The sequence below is a fragment of the Quercus lobata genome, chromosome 5 (assembly GCF_001633185.2).
Source record: "Quercus lobata isolate SW786 chromosome 5, ValleyOak3.0 Primary Assembly, whole genome shotgun sequence".
Lineage (NCBI taxonomy): Eukaryota > Viridiplantae > Streptophyta > Magnoliopsida > Fagales > Fagaceae > Quercus > Quercus lobata.
This window is the reverse complement of record NC_044908.1, coordinates 16474153-16497152: the sequence shown is the minus strand read 5'-3', so window position 1 is coordinate 16497152 and position 23000 is coordinate 16474153. Positions and strand designations below refer to the sequence as shown.

Here is a 23000-nt window from a genome sequence, read left to right as displayed (position 1 = left end):
TGACCATCATTTTTTAACAAGTATATATGAGTAAATTTATACAAACTCACTTTTTCTATCTCTCTATTTTTCCACTCCCAACCAAACAAAAATAAGAGAAATTAAAACTTTTTCTATTCTCCCACTTTTCCATCCCCTAAACTGTTAATGCAATACCCACAATTATAGGTAAACGTCAACCACTTTCACCGTAAAGCCTGTGTTTTCCTTGGCTTGGAGGTTAAAAATACGAGATCAATGTCATTTAAACCATTGGTGCTGACAACACAGGTTAGGCGATATGTGTTCCAATAAAATTAGCAAGCCTCAGAAATTAAAAAAAAAACCAAAATGAAAGGAAAAGGCTAACTACAAGACGCTTGAATAAGCAGATTCAGACTTGAACCTATGATCAATAGATGGCAGACACATGAAAAACCAAAGGAAAAATTCCAACGCAGATTCGCAAAATCACCAAAAATCATTGCATGAACACTCCCCGTCCTTGAAATGGTGATATCTATTGGCATCTCTGACAACAATTTCCCTCTTCATAATGGTGCTTATAAATTTTAAAACTGTGTGACAGTCTCCACAAACACGAAGATTCTTCACTACCCGAATAACTGTCCCCGGGATAGCCTTAAGCAACCCGGAGGCCACAGCTAACCTCTCACTATGCCAAAATAGCTGTTTTTCCTTCTCTTGCCACTCCATGTCATGTAAAACAGAACTAATATCTGGAACATAACCCCTTCTCCTCATCTCTGCATCCAACTTCTTAAGCAAACCAAAAATCACATCCTTCATAGAATGAGCGGTCTCCCCAGCATAAAACACCATGCTTTCCTTTCCCAATTCAATACAACTATAGCCTGGTTGCTTTTTAACTTCCATGAATGCCATCAACTTTCTCACCTTTGAAACCTTTTCCCACAATTCAGCTCTAGCATAAATATTAGACAGCAGTATATATGTAGATGGGTCTTCTGGTTCTAAACTTAATAGATGATCAGCAACCCTAATTCCCATTTCAATTTTATTATGGTGCTTGCAGGCACTTAGTAAAGCTGCCCAAGTAGGTTCATCAGACTTAAATGGCATTGCATTAATGAGATTCTCAGCCTCATCTAGCTGTCCTGACCGACTAAGAAGATCCAAGAAGCATGTGTAGTGCTGCAGAGAAGGATTAATCCCATAATCCTCCATAGATTTGAATAGATAACGGCCTTTACTTACTAAGCCAACATGGCTACAAGCATAAATCAATCCAACAAAGGTCACTTCATTTGGCTTTACTCCAGCATAAATCATCTCATCATAAATAGCCAATGCCTCCTTTGCTTGCCCATGGTAAGCTGTCCCAACGATTATAGAAGTCCAAGAAACTACATCTCTTCGTTGCATCCTACCAAAAATTTCCTTTGCAGCCAGAATATCACTACATTTGGCATACATATCTACAAGGGCATTACTTATAAATATGCAGGACTCATAACCAAGAGTGATAACTAGGCCATGAATCTGCTTCCCAAGTTCCAGCACTACTAGATTAGCACTTGCACTAACAATGCTTGACAGAACTAATGGATCAACTATGTTGACTCCTTCTCTTCGCATTTCAATAAATAAATAAAACGCATCAACCCCATTCCCACTCTGTACCGACCCTGAAATAAAGGCTGTCCAAGAAAATAAATTCCTGACTGGTACTCTCTGAAATAGGTCACTAGCCTCTGATTTCCTCCCATGTCGAGCATACCCGGATATCATAGCAGTCCAATAAACTGAATTTTTCAAAGAAATTTAATCGAAAACCCCATGTGCAAGTAATCCACACTCGGCATACAAATCAACTAAGGATGACTTGACAACATTGTCGTCACGAAATGGGGACAACACAAAGTGGGCATGCACTTGCTTGCCTTTCCTAATAGCGCCCAAGGTAGTACATGCCTTAACGAGGCTAGCAAGCACAAAATGGTCAGGTCCTTGGTGATGTTTATTGTCTATACCTAATGGAGAATTAAGCAATGGGCTTCAGGTCAAGCAAGAAGAGGTAAGGTTATATGGGCCCCAATCAGAACTGCTCTAACCTTGGTTACCCACAAGAAGACACTAATGAAAGGCCCAAAAGCCCATCACCGAAATCTCTCCTATCTTTTCCCCTTAAGAGGGCTTGACTGCGTGAGGAAATGAGGTATCAAAAAACTTTATGCAAACATATTTTACACGCTCTTTCACACTAAGGTATCAATTTGTGATTAAAGCAATATTACTATAATATAAGTTCATAACATAATTACAACTTGACACTTTATCATGTTGTGAAAGTGAGTATATCTCTAAACTTATTAGAAGTAAATAGGGAACATTTAATTGAAGAACTACAAGGTATATTTAGTCACTAATGTACTTTTGTCCCTTCTTAGGGTCATGGGAGGTTTTCTCTCGACACAGTTAGAACTATTAAAGTTATTATTTTTTAGGAGTATATGATATTAAAGTAGCTCAAATCTACATATTAAGTATTTGTTGTGGTGTCCTTTAAAAAAAAGTATTTGTTGTAGTCATGATGAATATGATTTATTTTTTTGTTTGACGTGAACAATGAATATAATTAGTGTTACACCAATAACATAATAAATATATTTATGAATTACTTTCTTTAGATTTTATACACATCACTTTATAAGGCTTATATAATATAATTAAGAGTAAAGTACATTTTTAGCGCTCGAAGTTTGGGTTCTTATTTTAGCCCTTTAAGTTTCAAATTTTAACTTTTGCTCTACCATATTTGATTTTTGTTTTTAGATTAATCCTACCATCCATTTACATTAGTAAATTGATCATAAAATGTGAGATAAACTCAAAATAATTTTGTATCTTAAAAAAAACTAAAAATAATTTCACCAAGGGAAATGGACAATAGATTCAATAAGAAAACAAAATAAAACAGGAAGGGCAAAAATAAAAATTTTAAAACGTAAACGGTCAAATAAAAAAAACCTCAAAGTTTAAGGATCAAAACTATATTTTAATTCTTGAAAAATATAGGCTACCATGTATATTAAGTGATTTTTAAAAAAATTACTAAACCATCCGTGACATTTGCTAAGGAAAAATTCATGATTGAATGAAAGTATCCCTACATGACTCCTCACCTTCTAATTATTTTATTTTCCTTCTTGCAGCAATTCACCGTGTTCATGTTTTCATTTGGTCACATAAGAAATGCAATGTGATGAATAGCAAGAGCATGAAAAGCATGAAAAGTTTATAAAATTAGCTCCAAATTTCCATGTTTTGAGTCTTAATTGTATCCCAAATACATAGAGTATTGGAATAGGCATTGTTAAAGCGTAGGCATTGTTAAACCGAAATAGACTGAATGGACAAAAGTGGACCAAATTGACTAAAGTAGACCCAATGGACTAAATTGGACCTAAATGGACCAAATGAACTAAAGTAGATCAAATGGACCAAATTGAACCAAATTGGACAGAAGTAGACCAAAATGGACTAAAATAGACCAAAATGGACTGAAATAAACCAAAGTAAACCAAATTGGACCGAACTAGTTCGAATGTCGAACCATAACTAGTACAAACATGGCTGAAAAATTACTAATATATATATATATATATATATATATATATATTTATAAGTTAAAGCGTAGCATTTATTTATTGATACACTTCTATTAAATCACATCAACAGCCACATCATCAACCTATTTACAACTCTCTCTCTCTCTCTCTCTCTCTCTCTCTCTCTCTCTCTTATTTTTAACCCTTTTTATTCTTATTAATTTCCCAAATTATTGTTACACTTTTTCAAACCTTTTCCCTCCGTTTTACCTTTTCATCTCCCTACTACTATCTACTTTAATATTATTTTTCCTCTATCCATTTATCTTCCGTTATATTTGGCTTTTCTTATTCCCATCATCTTAATATAAATTTACAATTCTCTTTCTTATTCTATGCATAGTCTTCTCACACACAAAATGTTATTTCTCTCTCTTTCTCTCTCTCAAATTTTGTTTTTTCAATTTTTCTGTTGATTTTGATTTATCTTGCATCTCTACTTGAGGTCGATGAATTTTTGTATTATTTAGAACTCTATTTTGGGTTGATGTGATTAAGTTTTGTATTTTTATGTTTTTATCTTTTTTCTTTTCTTTGATTTTGTACATGTTATCCTAGTTCTTTACAACAAAGATAGTATATAAGAATACAATGTTTTTTTATTACATAACATGCTTTGGATAAATTGGTATATATAAGAATTAAAATGCTCATTAATCAAATTATTTGTTAAAAAAAAAAAAAAAAGGAATTGTGCATGGTAAAAAGTGTGCATATTTCAAAATAATTGATAACATTTTGGATTGTAGAACTTTTGGTTATTTCAGACTACTTGATATTTTATAAAAATGGATAAAACTCTATCTACTTATGATACTGTGTATTAATAGAAGATCAAAAGTTTGTCAAAACTTCAGCATAGGAATCACATGAGGCTTGAGTGCTAGAATTCTAGAATATGGTCTTAAAATAAAAATAAAGTAAAATAATATAGGAATATAATGAGTATCATTCACAGATCATTATTCATTTATTTGTATACTTCCATATAAATCTTTAATACATAATACCTTCTAAGAAAAATTTCCTATCTACTAAAGCTTTTTAAGTAAAATTTTATTCAAGCTAGACAAATTTATGGTACTATAAATACTCTCTAATGCCAAAGGTCTTGTAACTGAATTGACACGTCTTTATGCACAAAGTGCTTGGAGGTCTAGGGGAAAAAGGGTTTGAGTTGCGGGATTAACAGCATGTTGTAATTATCTCCAAAAAAAAAAAAAAATACTCTCTAATTATCCCTAAGCTTTTAGGCCTGTTTAAACAAATCTTTAATTTTCAAAACAGATAATGTAAATGTACACACCATGGGTCTCAAAGCTACTGAGACCACGCTTTTTAGTTTGTCAGGTTGTGGCAAATAAGGAAAAAGCACAAATAATTTAACAAATTAATAATAATATTTACATTTTTCATCCTATTTGTGCACAACCAAACCGCTACTAATCTACAGCATATTTGCCTTCAACTAAAAATCATGAAAATATTTTATCAAGTACTAACTTCGCCAACCTTTTTTTACAGTTGACGGAAATTAACACTAGTTAGCTGTCATCAATGGGCCCGGTTGGCCCGGTCCGGCCCATTTTTACTTTACCCATGAGCACAATGAGTTAAAAATAGTGGGCTATTAAACAATCATAGTGGGTTATTAAAATCATTCACAAAATGCAACCAAACAAACAAACTACTTTATTACTTCACTGAAATACAAATAATTTTATGAATCCTAATCGTTCGACATCAGAAAGGATAGGTTTTTTCAAAAACGGAAACCACATTTCCCACATATTTTAATCACCAGTATAAATGTATAAAATTCATCACCTAACATGCAACAGATGATATAATTAATTAGAGGCACCTAAAATCTAGTAGAAGAAAAATCATACCTTTATGCACTTCTTCCGGGACTTCAAACCTGTTGGCAATGACAATTGTTTTGGACGACAACTCCAAAGCAAGCCATCTATAAGACTTCCATAATCTATTGACAGTGCCGAGATCCGTACGTATAGCATCATAAGTTCAAGTTCGAATGACAGAGGAGGTGTAATTCCTCTCAAATCTTCAAGATTAAATGGAACCTATAATTCAATGAAAAGTTAAAAAAATGTTTCAGAATACAAAAGGTGAAATTGTAAAATATGAAAAGACGTTAAAGAAAGAAAATAGGTGAAAATAGATATATTTGCATTAGTGGACATACCTTTTCACAAATGACTGTTAGCTTCAAAACTTTTCTTTGATTTGACATTACTAGAACTTCCCTCAACTTGAGGAACCAAAGAATGTCAACAAGATTATCTAATGTAAAAGTAAGCTCAAAAGGACATGAAGCATTCTTTGGAAAAATCATAGGAAATACATTCTCTAAACTACGGTATTTGAATGATGACAGATTTGTACTATCAATTTCAAGCTCCAACAGCTTTAACAGCTTTTCGCATGCATCAAATGTTAACATTCTAAGCCTTTGTGCAGAAATCTTGACCCTTTCCAACATGATGCAGCCACTAACCTCCAAAGTTTCAAGGTGGGGGAATCTAGAAATATTGAAGTGAAGATATTGGTTTGTGTAATGCTCAAAAATCTGTCAAGTATAATTCTTTCAAATTTTGACATGCAATAATGTCCAATAGACATTGGCGTGGAAAAAAATCATACCCTCCCCAGCCAAAACACAAACCGAGCCTTCCCAGTCTAGCCTATTGAAAGTGGGCACAAAGAGACATAATGACAGAAACAACCATGGGAGTGACAAAGTTAAGCATTTCAAGTTCGAGGAAAGCAAACTACAAAATGGATTATCAATGGTGGAGGTTGACAGTACTCAGCCATGCCGATCACAATGATTGTCCTAAGTTGGAACTGTCGGGGGCTTAAGAATCGTCATGCAGTCGAGGTCCTCTCCAAATTGGTGAGGAAAAAAGCTCCCACAATTTTGTTCCTCATGGAAACAAAATTGATTGATAGAGAGATGGAACCGATAAAAAGGGAGTTGGGTTTTTATGGTATGCTAGCTGTGTCATGCAATGGTCGTAGGGGTGGATTGGCACTACTTTGGAGAGCAGATGTGACCGTGGACACACAAACCTATTCACCAAACCATATTGATGTGAGCGTACACCCACAAACTTCACCTGTATGGAGACTAACATGGTTATATGGCCATCCGAAGGAAGAACTCAAACTTGAAACATGGAGACTCATGAGACACCTACATGCTCGACCATGTCTACCTTGGGTATGTTTAGGTGATTTCAATGAACTGTTGGCCTCAGATGAAAAAAATGGTGGCAATAGTAGACTGATGGCTCCAATGGTTGAATTCAGAAACACTCCCCTCCACTGTGGTTTAGTTGACATGGGTTTTAGTGGCTACCCATTTACATGGAGTTTTTCCCTCAAACAAAAGTGAGTCACCTTTCAGTATCCTATTCTTACCACGATCCTACTATGATGGACATGGCACCACCCACCCAACCCTAGAAAAGACGACACAAAATCCAGCAATTTGAAGAGCAGTGGGTGGCCCACATTGATTGCGAGACGATAATCTGGGAGGCATGGAATCAAATACACCCTCATAGTAGCCCCATGTTCTACCTATTTTAGAAAATTAAAAAATGCAGAATGGACCTTATAGCATGGAGCCGTGTCACCTTTGGGAACACAGGAACTCACCTTGATGCAAAAGAAGGAGAACTCACCTCACTGATGGAAGCAAGGTATGGGTAGAACGTAGAGAGGATACATGGTGTGAAGAAGGAGATAAATGAGCTCTTACACCATGAGGAGGTATTTTGGAGACAAAGGTCGAGATCCATCTAGCTACCAGTAGGGGATAAAAATACAAAAAATTTCCATCAAAGGGCGAGCCAACAACGAAGAAAGAACAACATTGTGGGGTTGTATGATAGGGAAGGAGAGTGGCACATCGATGAGGATAAAATTGCCAACATAGTAGAAGACTATTACAAACAGCTATTCACATCTTCCACCTCATTGGATATGGATGCTATAATTGAATCTGTTGATCAGGTGGTGACCAAGGGTATGGCACAATCTTTGACCCGCCCCTATACAGAGGAAGAAGTGAAAACAACTCTATTACAAATGCACCCATCTAAATCACTAGGACCCGATGGTATGTTGCCTTTCCTTTTTCAAAAATTCTGGCATATTGTTAGGCATGATGTTACTGATGTTGTATTATCTATTTTACACTCTAGCAAATACCTAAGAAAAATGAATTATACAAATATCGTTCTTATCCCCCCCCCCCCAAAAAAAAAAAAAAAAAAAGACCCAGAATATATCATAGAATTTCATCCAATTAGTTTGGGAAATGCTGTATCAAGAAGAATTTCTAAGGTCCTTGCCAACCGGATAAAACCCATTTTACCTAATGTAATTTCTAACTCACAAAGTGCTTTTGTGCCTAATAGAATTATAACAAATAATACTATAGTGGCTTTTGAGATGATCCATCGTATGAGAAACAGGAGAAAAGGAAAAAAAAAAGGGCCACATGGCGGTAAAGCTTGACATCAGCAAAGCATATGACCGAGTGGAGTGGGAGTTCCCCCAAAGGATATTGCTAAAAATTAGCCTACTAGAGCAATGGATCAACTTAGCCATGGAAATGGTGCATACTGCATCTCATTAGACTTTAATCAATGGAGAAGCTAAGGGATTCATCACACCATCCCATGGCATCAAGTAAGGGGACCCTCTGTCTTTATACCTATTCCTCCTATGTGCCAAGGGTCTCTCCTTTCTCATTCGGAGAGCCATGGAAAACCAACAATTGAGAGGAGTATTGTCTTGTAATGGTCAAGATCTCACACTTGCTATTTGCGGATGACAGTCTACTATTTTGTGAGACAATAACTATTGAATGCCGACACTTGCTTGACATATTGGAGTCGTATGATAGAGCATCGGGTCAAGCCATCAACAGAAGAAAAACCACACTCTTCTTCAACCCAAACACAAGCCAACAAGTGAAGTTAGATATCCAAAACATGCTAGGAGCACAAATCATGACCAATTGTAAGAGGTACCTCAGACTACCAATGGTGGGAAGCAAATCAAAGGTGAGCACTTTTAGAGAATTACAGGAGCGGGTAACAAAAAGAGTGATGGAATGGAAATTAAAAAAATATCTCAAAGGCAAGAAGAGAGGTATTAATCAAGATGGTGGCACAAGCAATCCCAACTTATTCCATGAGCATGTTCAAAATCCTGAATAGAATTTGTGACGACATTAATTCGGCATTAGCAAAATATTGGTAGGACCAAACATGAAATGAGAAGAAAATCCATTGGATTAAATGGAGTAAATTGTGCAATCCAAAGGATAGAGGGGGAGTGGGATTTAGAGATATTCATGCATTCAATCTTACCATGTTAGCAAAACAAGCATGACGGCTAATCCAAGGAAGCCACTCTCTGTCTTTCAGAGCATACAAAGCACGCTATTTTCCTAATTGCTCATTCATGGAGGCCGAAATAGGGAACAACCATGGACGGAGCCATGGTTGGACTTGTGGGGGGCAATGCCCCCCCCAAATTTTTTTTTTTTTTAAAATGATTATATATATGGGTACTAATTTTAGCAATTTTGTTTTAGAAAATTACACTTTTGATCCCTTAAAAATCTTATTGATTCTTTTAAGAGTATTGTTATAGTCAAAAATTTTTCTATAACATTTTTACAAATGGTTAAGGTAGCAAATTCTTATTGGTTCGCATTTGGGCTTACTACTGACATTATCAGCAATTTGTAAAAAAATTTGTAATTCAAACATTTTCCACATTTTAAAGACCATTAAAAAATGTTTATAAGTCTAAAATCTAAAAAAGAAATATACAAGCCCAAAAAAATTAGTATAACAACAAAAATTATCAACAGTAAGCTTAAAAAAAAAAAAAAAATTAAGCTTAGTCAACCAATTTTACTTAAAACAAACAATTTGAAACTTTAAAAAATTTTAAACAACTAGCAGCTAAGCTACTAAGTAGCAACAAAATTGAAGGCTGAAGTCCCTACACACAACCAACAGCAAAGCCGTCCCCCTCGCTCTAAGTTCTGGCTCGTCTCTCGGAACAACCCCTCATTTGCGTGGAGAAGCTTGCTGAAGACAAGAGACTGATACGGGCAGCCACAGTGTGGAAAGTGGGAGATGGGAGGAGCATCAAAATTGATGACCACACGTGGCTCTCACAACCCCCCCCCCCCCCCCCCCCCCACAATTCAGACCAGATGCAGACAAAAAAATGAGGGTGGGTGACCTCTTCAACCCAGACACAAGACAGTGGCACTTGCAGTTGCTCGTTCATGCCTAACACGGTGGCTGATATTCGACACATTAATCTGGGTACAACAACAAACCGAGACAAACTAATATGGAAGGAGAACAGGAAGGGCATATTCTCTGTTAAATCAGCCTATCAAGTAACAATTCGCACGAGGCAAACTGAACAGGTGGAGCATTGCAAGGCAGGATAAAAAGTTGTGGAACCGTATTTGGCAGCTACAGGTACCTCCCAAGGTTAGAACTTTTATCTAGTGGGCGTGTTCCAACATACTCCCAACCTGCACGAACCTATGTCAAAGGAAGATCCCACTGGACCCAGCATGTGCAGTTTGTCATCAACATGATGAGATGGTGGCTCACGCTCTTTGGGGATGCCCCATGGCTAGAAATGTATGGGCGATGGTGGCAGGAAAGTTGCAGAAACGAAGTTCAGCTGCAGAGGATTTCTATAGCTTGGTGCGAGAACTGATGTCTGTGTTGACGACAAAAGAAGTGGAGGTGAGGGCTATAGTATCATGGGCCATCTCGAATGCACGAAACAGGTACCTATTTGACAGAAAACAAACCCACCCCAGCGACATTCTACGAGGGGCAATGACACTGCTACAAGAATACCAGAGGCCTGACTAATGATGAATTGATGATGTACACCAGTGGTTGTTGTTTTTTCTTGTCTGCAATGTTGCCTTTAGTGTGGCCAACGGCTTCTCGCATGCATACCCAATACTTCAACATTTTGTATTATGTGGGCCTGGCATTAGTTTTTTTGTACCTCTATACTTTTGACTCTATAATATTTCTATCGTTACTGTATAAAAAAAAATAATAAAAAAAAAATTAAAAAAGAGCTGAAATGTTGAAGATTTGCTGCTTCAACTTTGATGTTCTCAACTTCTTGTTCAGGAGGAGTCACCTCAACCTTGCAAAGTTTAGGAAGTTTGGAGATCTCCAAATTTTTCAATCCGTGGCATCCTATAATACTAAAATCTGTGATAAAAGGGCAACAACGAATGATATCTTGGATAATTTCTTCGTTCACACAAATATACCCAAGCAACAACTTCTGTATGGAATAAAATTTCACGGCACTCCCAAGTACATGGTTGCTCTAACTTACAACCATTTGTTGATTTTGCAACAAATATTGTTCTAGGCAAAGTATACCATGAATTCTTTTCAGTGTTCGAAGGCCAACTCTATCCAATTAACAACCAATGAAGCCAACTTGAAGTCAACACGTGTCATGTGAAGTTCAAATTTCTGCATCTTCAAATTATGCTATTGAAATCTATCTTAAAAGATGTATCCACACTATTCACGGACGTGTATCCGGCATGATATAACCTTTACCAAGAGCTTGATCAAAATCCAAAATTGGAAACGAAGACCATACACAATTCCATTTCTTGGACAAAAGACAAATCTTAGTTGCCTCTTTTTGGGTAGGAAGGACAAGATGTGATGCAAGATAAATTCAGGCAAATCCGATGTTCGATCTACAGCATCAATCTTTGATCCATCATGTGTCTCTCTAGGCTCACAATTTTTTAACAAATGTTTTTGTTGAGTAGTGTCTACGTTCAAGTTTCTAGGAAAGAGATTAACATATATATATATATATATATATATATACTAAATTATACCAACAAAATTTATTACAACTATTTCAAAATATAGAGATTTTTAAAAAAAGTAAAATTGACAAAATCTAATTAAGATTGATTATGTTTAGCAAAACTTAAATACAAAAACACAATTAATAATTTGAAATAAAAATTTATAATATAGAGAGTTATATAAATATTATTTGGTTGATATTTAAAAATACTACCAAATAAAAAATATTATTTGGTGGGTGTCTAAGACTCTAAGCTTACCAATAAAAAAATCAATTAAAAATTTCAAGGTGGTAAATTTTTACCCCAGAAAAAGAGCATTTTTTTTTTTTGGGTAAAATTTCAAGGTGTTAAAATCAATAATTATGTACTAAATTTCTTCAATCAAAAGAAATTAACAAGATTTCATGGAGCAAAATATTTGACTCTCCCAGCCAGCTAAACAAAATTGACCGTGGGTTCTAAAAAAAATTGACTTATTGTTTCTGTACATATGTTCACAATGAGATAGATCAACAATTAATCCTTCCTTTCTCAAAAATCATCTCTTTTTAACAAAAATCAAATCTTCGTCCCCTAAAAGCTTCAAGGGGACAAAAATAATTTGATAAAAGCAAGGCTAGTAGCCTAGTTCATAAAAAATTTATCTTAAAAACAAAAAATGAATCTCTTTTCCTTTAAACCTTGAAAAAGACAAATAATTTTTGGGGTTTTCATAACAAATGCTTACTCTGTCCACTTCAGTCCATTTCAGCCTACTTTGTCCACTTCGGTTCATTTCAGTCTACTTCGGTCTAATTCAATCTACTTCAGTCCAATGTGGTCCACTTGGTCCAATTAAGTTCATTTGGTCTACTTTGATAAATTCAGTCCATTTGGTCTACTTTGTTAAATTTGGTCCATTTAGTACACATTGTTTATTCAATCCAATTTGATCCATTCTATCCATCTTGGTCCATTTGAACTAATTTGGTCCATTTGGTACAATTCGTTGTATTTACTTAAGAATGGGACAATGCAAGTTTGGGTTAAGAGTACTATCAATTATTTGAGTAATATCAGTTGTAATTATATGATATGTTTTGGTTATCATAATAATCTTCTTAAGAAAATAAGATTTTAAATAATAATTTAAATTTTAAAAAAAAAATCATTGTACCAAAAGAAATTAGGAAAATATAATGCATAATAACAATAGTTAGAATAATATAAACCATTTCAAAAAAGAATAATATCAATAAAAAATAATTATAAAATTATATATTTGTAAAAATAGAGTTATGGAAATTACATGTTAAAAGTGTTTAATTTTTAGGAAGAACAAATTATCTTTAAAAAAATTTAAAGAATAAATTATAAATTATGTTACAATTATAAAATAATTATCTAATCTCACACATTACGTGTGTTTGCAACTAGTTATTATTATAATAAAGTAAAGTGAAACCATAATCTACCATAAGTAATGGATTCCAAGGTTAAGGAAGTGATTTGTTGTTGAAGTAACATTGATTAGATTTTTTTATCACATTAATATTTTAACTAAATTATTGATCATGCTTGTAAAATTCTATGTGCCCATTGAAGGTTTTATTGAAGTAGAACTTGGTAACATATAGAGAGAGTTTATTTTTTAGAACCATATGTTGATAATGTATTTGTCCAACTCAAAATTTTGATAGAGATTTCAGTCCTAAAATTAAAATTTTTCTTGATTTTAATAGCTAGACCCCCTTTTTTTTGTTGAGTTTCACCAATTTCTATGTGATTGGATAGATTTAGTTAAGCTTTGATTGAAATATAACCATGTGATTGGATTAATTTTAGAGCTATGTTTAAGATCATGGCTTTCCCTTTATTTTGACTAGTAATGGCCGAAAATCAAGTTTGAATTGAACGAGGTATCACTTAATTAATAAAATTACCGAAATTGCAATTCAGTTGTGAAAAAATACGTAATTTTTTCTACGAAACGCATGTTAAATTTTTGGTATGATTTTCATGAAAAATTGGTACCATTTTGGGACTTTTAAAATCAAGCATGCCTTTGAAGATCACACGTTAGAATTGATTAAGAAATTTAATCGATTCACATAAATTCTATGTCTTGTTTTTATTTGGGTCAATTTGATTTGTCATATTTTGGTCCTTTATTTTTATCAAATCATACCTGTGATTTATGTGAAGATCAAGCCAACTAATTATAATTAATGGGCATGCCATTTTTTTTTTTTTTTTTTTGTAAATCATTATATATTGATTTAAAGTTTATACAGTAAAGTGCAGGGCAATCTAGGTTTAAGCGTAGCACAGTCCAAGTTCACATTTTTATCCACTTCTATTCCTATCCACATATCCTAAACTCGGGCAAAATTGTTAAATACCCTTAACTTTAAGACTACGTAGCAAAATACTCATTTTTCCAAACTATTTAGAAAATGTCCATGTTTTAAAACTTGGTTTTAGCAAAATCGAGTTTCATTGAGTATATGTAATTGTTTTTTTTTTTTTTTAAATTTTATAGTTCATTAATATTAGATTCTTAGTATTTTGCACTCATTAACTCACTTGACACAAAGATTAAAAAATTTAAATAGACACATGGCACATACATAAGTGGATAATTATGGTGTAGTCCTCACATAAATTTAAACGTTTGCAAAATTGGATTATAATTTTATATTCTAATTCAACTTTCTCTAAGTTTTACATATTAATATATATATAGATGATTTATAAATTTGAATTTTTTTTTAGTTATATGATTTTTATACTTTATTATATTGAACTCCTCGTTTTCTACACTAAATTAACTAATTTGACACAAAAATTTAAAATTTTTGATTAGATGAGACACGTGACGCAAAATTAAACTTTAATTAAAATTTAATTTTTACACTAAATTAACTCACTTGGCACAAAATTCTAAAATTGAAATTAGATTAAACACCTAACGCAAAATTAGTTTATAATTGAATTTCAATTTGAAATTTAATTGGACTTTCCCCCTACTTTACCTATTATTATATATATTTATATATAGATTAGATTAAAATTCAAAAGTAGGTATAATGATTATGTTATGTTGCCTATAGATCTCATTCGAATGTAGACTTCATGAATATAAACTTTAATTCTTAAGTTGGCCATGTACATGGCCTTACGTTTTCAATGAGGATATTAAATCCTAAGTCTAGAATATCCTGGCTACTGCCTCTCTAATAGTAATATGAGATTATGAGAAGAAAGGGACGGAGCTGTAGTTGGACGTGGGGGTGGGAATTTTTTTTTTTTAAAATGCCAGTATATATAATGTATTAAATTTAGCAATTTGTTTCAATAAATTTTTATTTTACCCCCTTAACAATATTATTTATCTTTTTTAAAAGCTATAAAAAATTGATTGAAAAGCTCAAAAATATTAGCCTAAGAGCAAACTTGAGCCCAAACAACATCCCAAACAAACCCACGTAAGGCGAAAAAAAAAAAAAAAGATCCTAAGCCGATTCTAACAACTAGCCTAGGAGAACACCCACACACACCTGACATTACAATTTACAACACAGAGGACACCCAAAAAAGAAAAGGAAAAAAGAAAATAGAAATAAGAGAAAGGATTTAAGCGGCAGCTAGACACTAAAAAAAACAAAAACACAACAAGCACAGGCACGACATAATAGAGCAATAGCAGAAGCAAGAAATAGATAAACACCACACCACCATCAGTCCACTGCCCCCAAATTTGGTATAATATCTAATCTCTCTTCTTCTTTTTTATTATAGGAATATGAATATCTTATCTCTCTCTCATGTCTGAATCTCTAGTGCAAAAAATTGCTAAATTTTTTTTGGTTGATAATCTTTGTGAAAGAGAAATAGAAAAGAGATGAGAGAACTCTCTCCAGTCTACACTTACCGAAAATATGATAGAGAGGTAGAGTTCTCTCCTTAATGAAGTTAAAGTAATTTAAAAAAAAAAAATAGCTGTGACTAACGCATCACATCACCATGTGCTGTGCATTGCATTTGACAATGTTAAATTTTGTCTGTATTCTCTTCTCTCTTTTTTTGAGCTGATTGTATATGCTGCTTGCCTGTTAAGTGTGTTTTAATTTTCATCAAAAAAAAAGTGTGTTTTAATTAGGCTTGTCTGACGTGTGTAATGAGTGCTTGTTAATGCATTTTAATGTATTAAAAAACAAAAATTTTGTGTATTTGTTTTTCTTGATGGATTGTTAATGCTAAATGAATGTTTATTTGGATTAAAAAAAATTGTTTATAATTTACCCACCTAACTCTAAGTCTTAGCTCCGTCAAGAAACCGCTTTAGCCTAAGAATGACTACATCAATGGCTGAGAAAGAACCATTTTCTCTGTCTCATATTCGCCATCTTTTCTTCTAAATTATTTGATTTTAACAATATTCTAGATTGGTCAGCTAACTGCTCTGTCAACATATAGTAAGACAGCCCACAATGTTATCATGATCTCCTATTTTCTCCCTCATAAATTGATTACATCACACCAACCAAAGGTTTTTGGTCTCAACTGCATAAAACAAAATTGCTACAACCAATTTGTAGTAATTAATTGAGGTAATCTGCAATATTACCACCCCAAAAAAAAAAAAAAAATGCTACCTCTCTGCTTTGCAAGTCAGGATTGATTGTAATAAATAACTCTCTCAACTTCATGCTACCCTTCATTCCTGTCTCCATCATTTTCTTTTGATCATTCTCTTCATTGTGGCAATCTAGAAATTACAGCTTATATTAGTTTTTACTAAACTCATAAAATGAATAAATAATTTCAATTTACAACCATATAATAACCATTAGAGGATATATGTTAGAGTTAAATTTGAAAACATACCAAATTATGAGGTTTGTTAAATAGATTTTTTTCCATATTTTATTTCTTACTCATTTTTAATGAAAATAATAATAAATTAGTACATTAATAATTTGAATACTTAATGATTTTGAAATGTATTTTTTTTTCCTTTTTATTAAAACTTATATTAGAAAGAGAAATTAGATTTAAAACTGTATAATTTAAGAGGTTTAACATAAACTTTACAGAAAATGATAAATTTTTGTACATGTCAAATATAAGAAATACATGACTTTTACATACTCATTAAAATTTAGAAGATGATAAACTCTCTTAGTAAATTAATTTGTATATGTGTGTGTGGAGGATTGTCTTAACTAATATATTAGTATCACAACTTAGCCCCCAAACTAAAATTTCTAGCCCTCCCCCTGCATGAAAGTGCCTTAATATACTAACTCTGAATTATTAATTCCCTTATTTTTAAAAAAAAAAATTAAAAAAAAAAAAAAAGAATTATTAATTCCCTGCAATGATTTTATCTAGTTCAATGCACAAGCAATGAGCAACACTGAGCCATACGATGCAACCCTACTATACCACCTACTCACCATCATGCACGCTAGACCTAATATAACTGAAGAAAAAACAGTAGAAACAATCTAATATCAATCTATTATGTGACTAAATTTTTTCATCTATCCAAGATGTTTCATCAGAAATATGGGCAAGTGCTCTGGACTTGGATTTAGTGGAAAATGATCAACTATTATCCGCTTTGGCCAAGGAAAATAGCAAACCAACTAGTAGATCATTGATCATCAAGTTCGGCGTTGTTAGTACATTTTAACAAATCCCGTTAAATATTCTAACTAAAGTTACTCATTTAAGATCTCAAACTGGTATGAAAATAAATTAATTGCACATAAGAACCACAAGATTTATGTGAAACTATTTTCTCCTTTTAAGGGAAAAACTGAAAAACCATTGACCCAACAATGAAAAATTCATTATAATGAAATCGATTACAGAATCTTATCACATTTATACCTAAAACTTGAGTTCACATCAAATATAATAATATCCTCTCTCTGATAATTAATACAAACTCACTTAAGTTCTTTACTAGCTCTAGATGCTAAAGCTTTTTCCAGTTGCAGCATCGGAGAAACTCTCAATAAACAAAACCCAAAATTCTTAAGATGTGTGTGCAGGGACGGAGCTACTCATTGTGGCTTTGGGGGGAAAAGCACCCCCCCCCCCCCCCCAAAAAAAAAAAAAATATATATATATATATATATATTAGTATATGTGTAATACTAATTAAATTAACTTTACTCCCCTTAACAATACTATTGATCCCTTTAGAATAATTCTATAGCCAAATACCTTTCTACAAAATATTTACAAACTATTGAGGTAATAAATTCTTATTAGTTCACATCTAGATCCACCATTTGTCTCACTTTTTTACTTATCAATAACCACTCACCACATCAACTATTTGTTAAAAAAAAAAAAAAATGTAGCTCTAGCATTTTCCTCACTTTAAAAACTATAAAAAAATTTATAGATCTAAAATTAATAATCTAAAACAAAATATTCAAGCCCCAAAAAATTTGCCCAAGAACGAAAATTACAAATAGCAAAGTTAAAAAAAAAAAAAAATTTAAGCCCAATAAATCAATTTCACCCAAAATAATTTTGTCATTATCTAATAGTAGACGCACACATAAAAAAAATATTTAAAAAACCCTTTTCAAAACTTTTTGAAGATGCACCCCATACAATTGTAGTTTTGATGCATATTAGGCGATGCTGTCTTTCCTAATATTTTTATAGGATTACTAGCATTTTTTATTGTATTAGGTGATGTTGTCAAAATTGTTTAGGATTATTAGCATGATAAGTAACTATAATAAGTAATGCTAGAGAAAAGAAATTTTACAACTTTTGAGATCGCAGTTTATTATTAGTACATCACTTTTAAATTAAGACACCTCTTCATGTAAATGATGTTCCCAATCCAATCTTAATTGAATCTCCTGATCATTTGCAAGAGTAGGCAACATATCTAACAAAGTTTTGCAATTAAGAAGCCCCTCATCTTCAATCCCAGCTATACTTGTTAGCTTTGCACCTTTTAAATGATGTCGCCAACATGTGTGATGACTAGAACAGCAGCAGTCTGGATCTTCTCTATTCAATACCTTCTCACATAGCACCTAGAGATTGAGTAATTTATAGCCAAATTAGTAAGTCCCAGCAAGAATAATTATTCTAAGACAAATTAGATATATTCATAATCATCATTGCTTTTCATAATCAGAATAATTGTATCCATAACCACATGTTGGCAAAATGTTTGTAGCATTAGTGCTGCTTTTTAAATTCTGTTTATAGTGGTAACTGATCATACAACCGCTCTGTTTCTCCATTTAGCAATGATATAGACATTGCAATTGCACAATAGTTAATGGGGATAATTTGCAACTAACCCTTAATTATATATACAAAAGATTAGGGTTTCTATGACAAGTTATTAGGGCTTCTAATTTTTTGGATGGTTAGAGTTTAAGTCTATGTGATGTAAATCACTAAAAATGTTAGATTTTCAAAAATGTTTTGGTGAAAATTACAATTTATAATGACAGCTGAGTAATAATAATACTGGATTACATTCAAATTTAAGTTTTTAACCCAAACTTATGGTAAGATAAATGTGACAAGTTTGGACTTTGTCACAAGGTAGTGTCCCAATTTTTTGTCATACTATTATTCCCTACTCATGAAACACACTAGAAATTTCATTATAGCATGGTGGATGAAACTTGAGATTTTTAGGTTTACAGCACATCTTCAGGTCAATTGCATCCACCACTTTTGTGTTCTCGAAGGCTGTGAACCTCTTAACTTTAATTGTTCATTCAATTCCTATACCATTTTTTGTCCCTTGTGTTGAAATTATAATTTGTTGAACTTCTTTCACGTATATTGTCTTTTTTCTTTTTCTTTTTTTTTGCGATAAAAGCTTGAAAATTAGGTTGTGTTTGGTTCATGTAAAATATTTTCCAGAAAATAATTATTTTCTGGAAATGCTATTTTCTGGAAAGGAAAATATTTTGAAATACTATTTTCGAGAAAGGAAAATATTTTCAAGTGTTTGGTTGCATTATGAAAATTGTTCTAGAAAATATTTTCATATGTTTGGTAACATTCTGAAAATGCTATTTTCTACCACCACCCACACAAAACCCACCACCACACAATAGGAAAACCACCAAAACACCACCACCCACACCACTACAACAACAACAAAAAAATCAAAGATCAAAGAGAGAAAGTAAAAAATCAAAATCACACAGAGAGAGAGATCGATTTGTGGGTTCGTGGCACGAAGGCTCTGGGTTGTCGGCGAAGTTGAAGGCTCTGGGTCGAAGATTGGTTCGTGGGTTCGTAGATCGGCGAAGTTGAAAGCGTGATCTGGGCTCTGGGTTCACCGGCGAAGTCGAAGGCTGCTCTCTCTCTCTCTCTCTCTCTCTCTCTCTCTCTCTCTCTCTCTGTGCGCGAGTTCGAAAATGGTTTGAATTGAAAATTTTGACTGAAACCAATTTCCGGGTCAAAGCCATTAAAACACACGGTCAACTGAAAATATTTTCCGGAAAATTTATTTTCCATGCGCAACCAAACACCCGCATTTACGGAAAAGCATTTCCAAAAGTGATTTGAAGCCAAAACAAATACAGCCTTATATTGATGAAAAAAAAAAAAAAAAAAAAAACACCTTATACAAAGAAAGGACTGCCCCGTAGGCAGAGACAAAAAGAAACAGCACAAATCCCAAATAAGGCAACTTTTTTTTTTTTTTTTTTTGCTGGGTAATTGGTTTATAGGGGGATCGAACCCCCGAGCTTGACAAGGCACTAAGGCCCGGGTACCACTCAGGCACAAGGCCCGGTGGTAAATCCCAAATAAGGCAACTGGGACATTACATTCTTAAAATGTGCAACAAATTGTATATTCTCTAATTTTATAACTCTAAAGAAATGAATGATCTAAAGTTTCAATAGCAAAGTTCATATGATTTTTTTTTTTTTAATTCTAATTTACATTCTAAAAATGTGTAATCAGTTATAGGAACTCTTGATTCTCAAAATAAAATTAAAAAATAATAATAATAAAAATAAAAAGCTATAGGAACTCTTTATATGGAGATCCTCTTGCAAATGATTCATCGCTTTATTGTGATCCTCTTGAAAGAAAACTCTGTACGCAAACAAGATCAGCACCCCTAATCTATGAAATAAATAATAGGGGAGATTTACTTTATTTTTATTTGTTGTTTAATATGTAATATATTTATCAAGAAGTCTGAGTGGTTTAATCGAACCCAAGTTCATTATGACCCATGAGTAGCATTTCAAGATAATTCTACCACATCGTTTTTAAAATTCTACTCATTTAAATTTAAGAATAACATATTTCTTTAAATTCCATCATGAGAGCTCTTTTAATGCTTGGTAGACATAATCTGTGTTTCAGAAAGAGTGTTGAGCCCCATGAACTCTACTAGAAGCCTAAATGATTTTGATTATTTTTTTGGAATTTTTTTAACGGTAAATATTTTATAGATTTGTCAAAATTATTTGGTAATTGTCTAACTTGACAGTGGAATAGAAACCAAGAAGCTAGAGGTTGTGTGTGTGTGTGGCAGTGTGAGAGAGAGACAGAGACACAGAAAGCAAATAAATGAGACAAAGACCATTTGATTTTGGTGTGTGGCAGTGTGAGAGAGAGACAGAGACACAGAAAGCAAATAAATGAGACAAAGACCATTTGGATTTTGGACATACTATGCAAAAAAAAAAAAAAAAAAAAAAAAAAATTTAGTGGTCACAATAAAATCTCACAATATTTTCATAACAAGTGAGTTGTCCAAACAGAATTTAGACATGATAAATGTGCCAAGTTTGACTAACATGACTTTTTCATTTTTTCCAATTTCACCCTTTACATGTTTCTGGAAAACCTGGCTTCTCTTTACATTTATTCCAGTTCTAGCTAGTCCCATTTATTTTTGGTTGTTGGCCTATTTCTATCCATACCACAGTCTTGGAAATTTTTAATCCCTCCCACTTTTGTAATGTGATTGCTCCTGATAGTGTGATGCTTCCCAACATAAAGAACCAGTTATCTGCATCTACTAAGTTGCATTTAAGTTAAAAAAAAAAGTATGTATCAACAAGAAATTAAATATTACTCAATTATTTATTTATCCTTTCTCCACAAATTGATGTTTGCCAAATCCCAGATATATTTTACTTTATCACCTAATTTTCTTTATGTTTTTTTTGAGAAGAATAACACCTATTTTTCAATTTCCCATTGTAATCTAAAGTACTTTATTTTTATTGGTTTATTTTACCTAATAAAATATAAGTTAAAAAATACATTTGTATTTAAAAATCTTAATTTTGGTTTTTTTTTTTTTAAAGATTATTAATATATAGAATTTCAACTTAATGAGGTTCACTTGACAATTTCTCTTTATCAGTTGAGCTAACTAGACCATCAATGATATCATTTTTATTGCACACCAATCACTAACTGCCATCTCAATAATTGTGAATTTGTTGTGAATTTGTTGTTCAGTTAATGAGAAATGTTACTTCCACTATACTTTCACAACAATTTCTTAATGAATCTGAAAAAGTTAGTTAAGATTTAATTTTTTTTTTTTTTAAATGAATTTTTTAAGTACCACGTGGGTGTTAGTGTTGCAATGGAGAAAGTAACGGCTTTCCCGCCATATATAATTTTCTAGAATGTTTTCCTTTTTACCATTCACTTTGCCCTTCTTTCTTTTTCACCTTCTCTCCGTTGATTCTCTTTGCTAGCCATCTCTGTTGGCTCTCTCTTAGGTATTTTTCGTTTGCCTTTCATAATACTGTAATTCTTACATTCTCTCTCCTTTTCTGTCTCATTTCCTCTCTCTTTTCTCTCTTTTTCTGCCTCATTTTTTTTGCTGAATCATTTTTGTTAACTTAATTCACAATTCATGTTGTATTACATATTTTATAGACTTTATAGTTGAATCATTACAACTCTTGTTATTGAAAGTATTGTTTGGCTAGTTAATTTGTCTTCTCTATCTGTTCAAAACCCATAATCAGTTTTCTTGTTACCCAAGAACCAATGAATTTGATATTATTTTCTTTTCTTTTTTTTCATTAAACTTTCCATAAGCAGTTTCTTGGTACCAGAGAAACACTGAATTTGATATTATTTTCTAGTTTTTTTTTTTTTTGTTCATATAGAGGAAGATTTTATTTGTATGTTTTGAACATAATGGTTGTAATCTAATTGAATCAAATTTAATGCACCTAATTACACTAATGAGGGCTTGGCTTAAAATCTATGTTACTTTGGTCCTAAAGATATGCATGCTTGTCTTGTCAATTTAGAATGAGATGGATACATTTCTTGGAGTGCTTTTCATTGGCCTAATTTTCACTTGGCATTTGCAAATGTGGTTTTCTGTTCAAGTTGATATAACAAACCTCTGTAAGTGGAAGATTGGATATTGCCTTTAT

The 23000-nt window shown here is 32.8% G+C and overlaps 1 pseudogene across 1 annotated transcript; it reads right to left on the bottom strand.

Annotated features, from left to right (window-relative positions):
• Positions 1 to 347: 347 nt before the first annotated feature.
• LOC115990070 lies at positions 348 to 6138 on the bottom strand (annotated as a pseudogene). The gene is made up of 3 exons (XR_004092145.1): positions 5842 to 6138; positions 5554 to 5719; positions 348 to 1994 (listed from the first exon to the last, which is right to left on the bottom strand). The product of XR_004092145.1 is annotated as a pentatricopeptide repeat-containing protein At4g14050, mitochondrial-like (transcript).
• Between the last annotated feature and the right edge of the window lie 16862 nt (positions 6139 to 23000).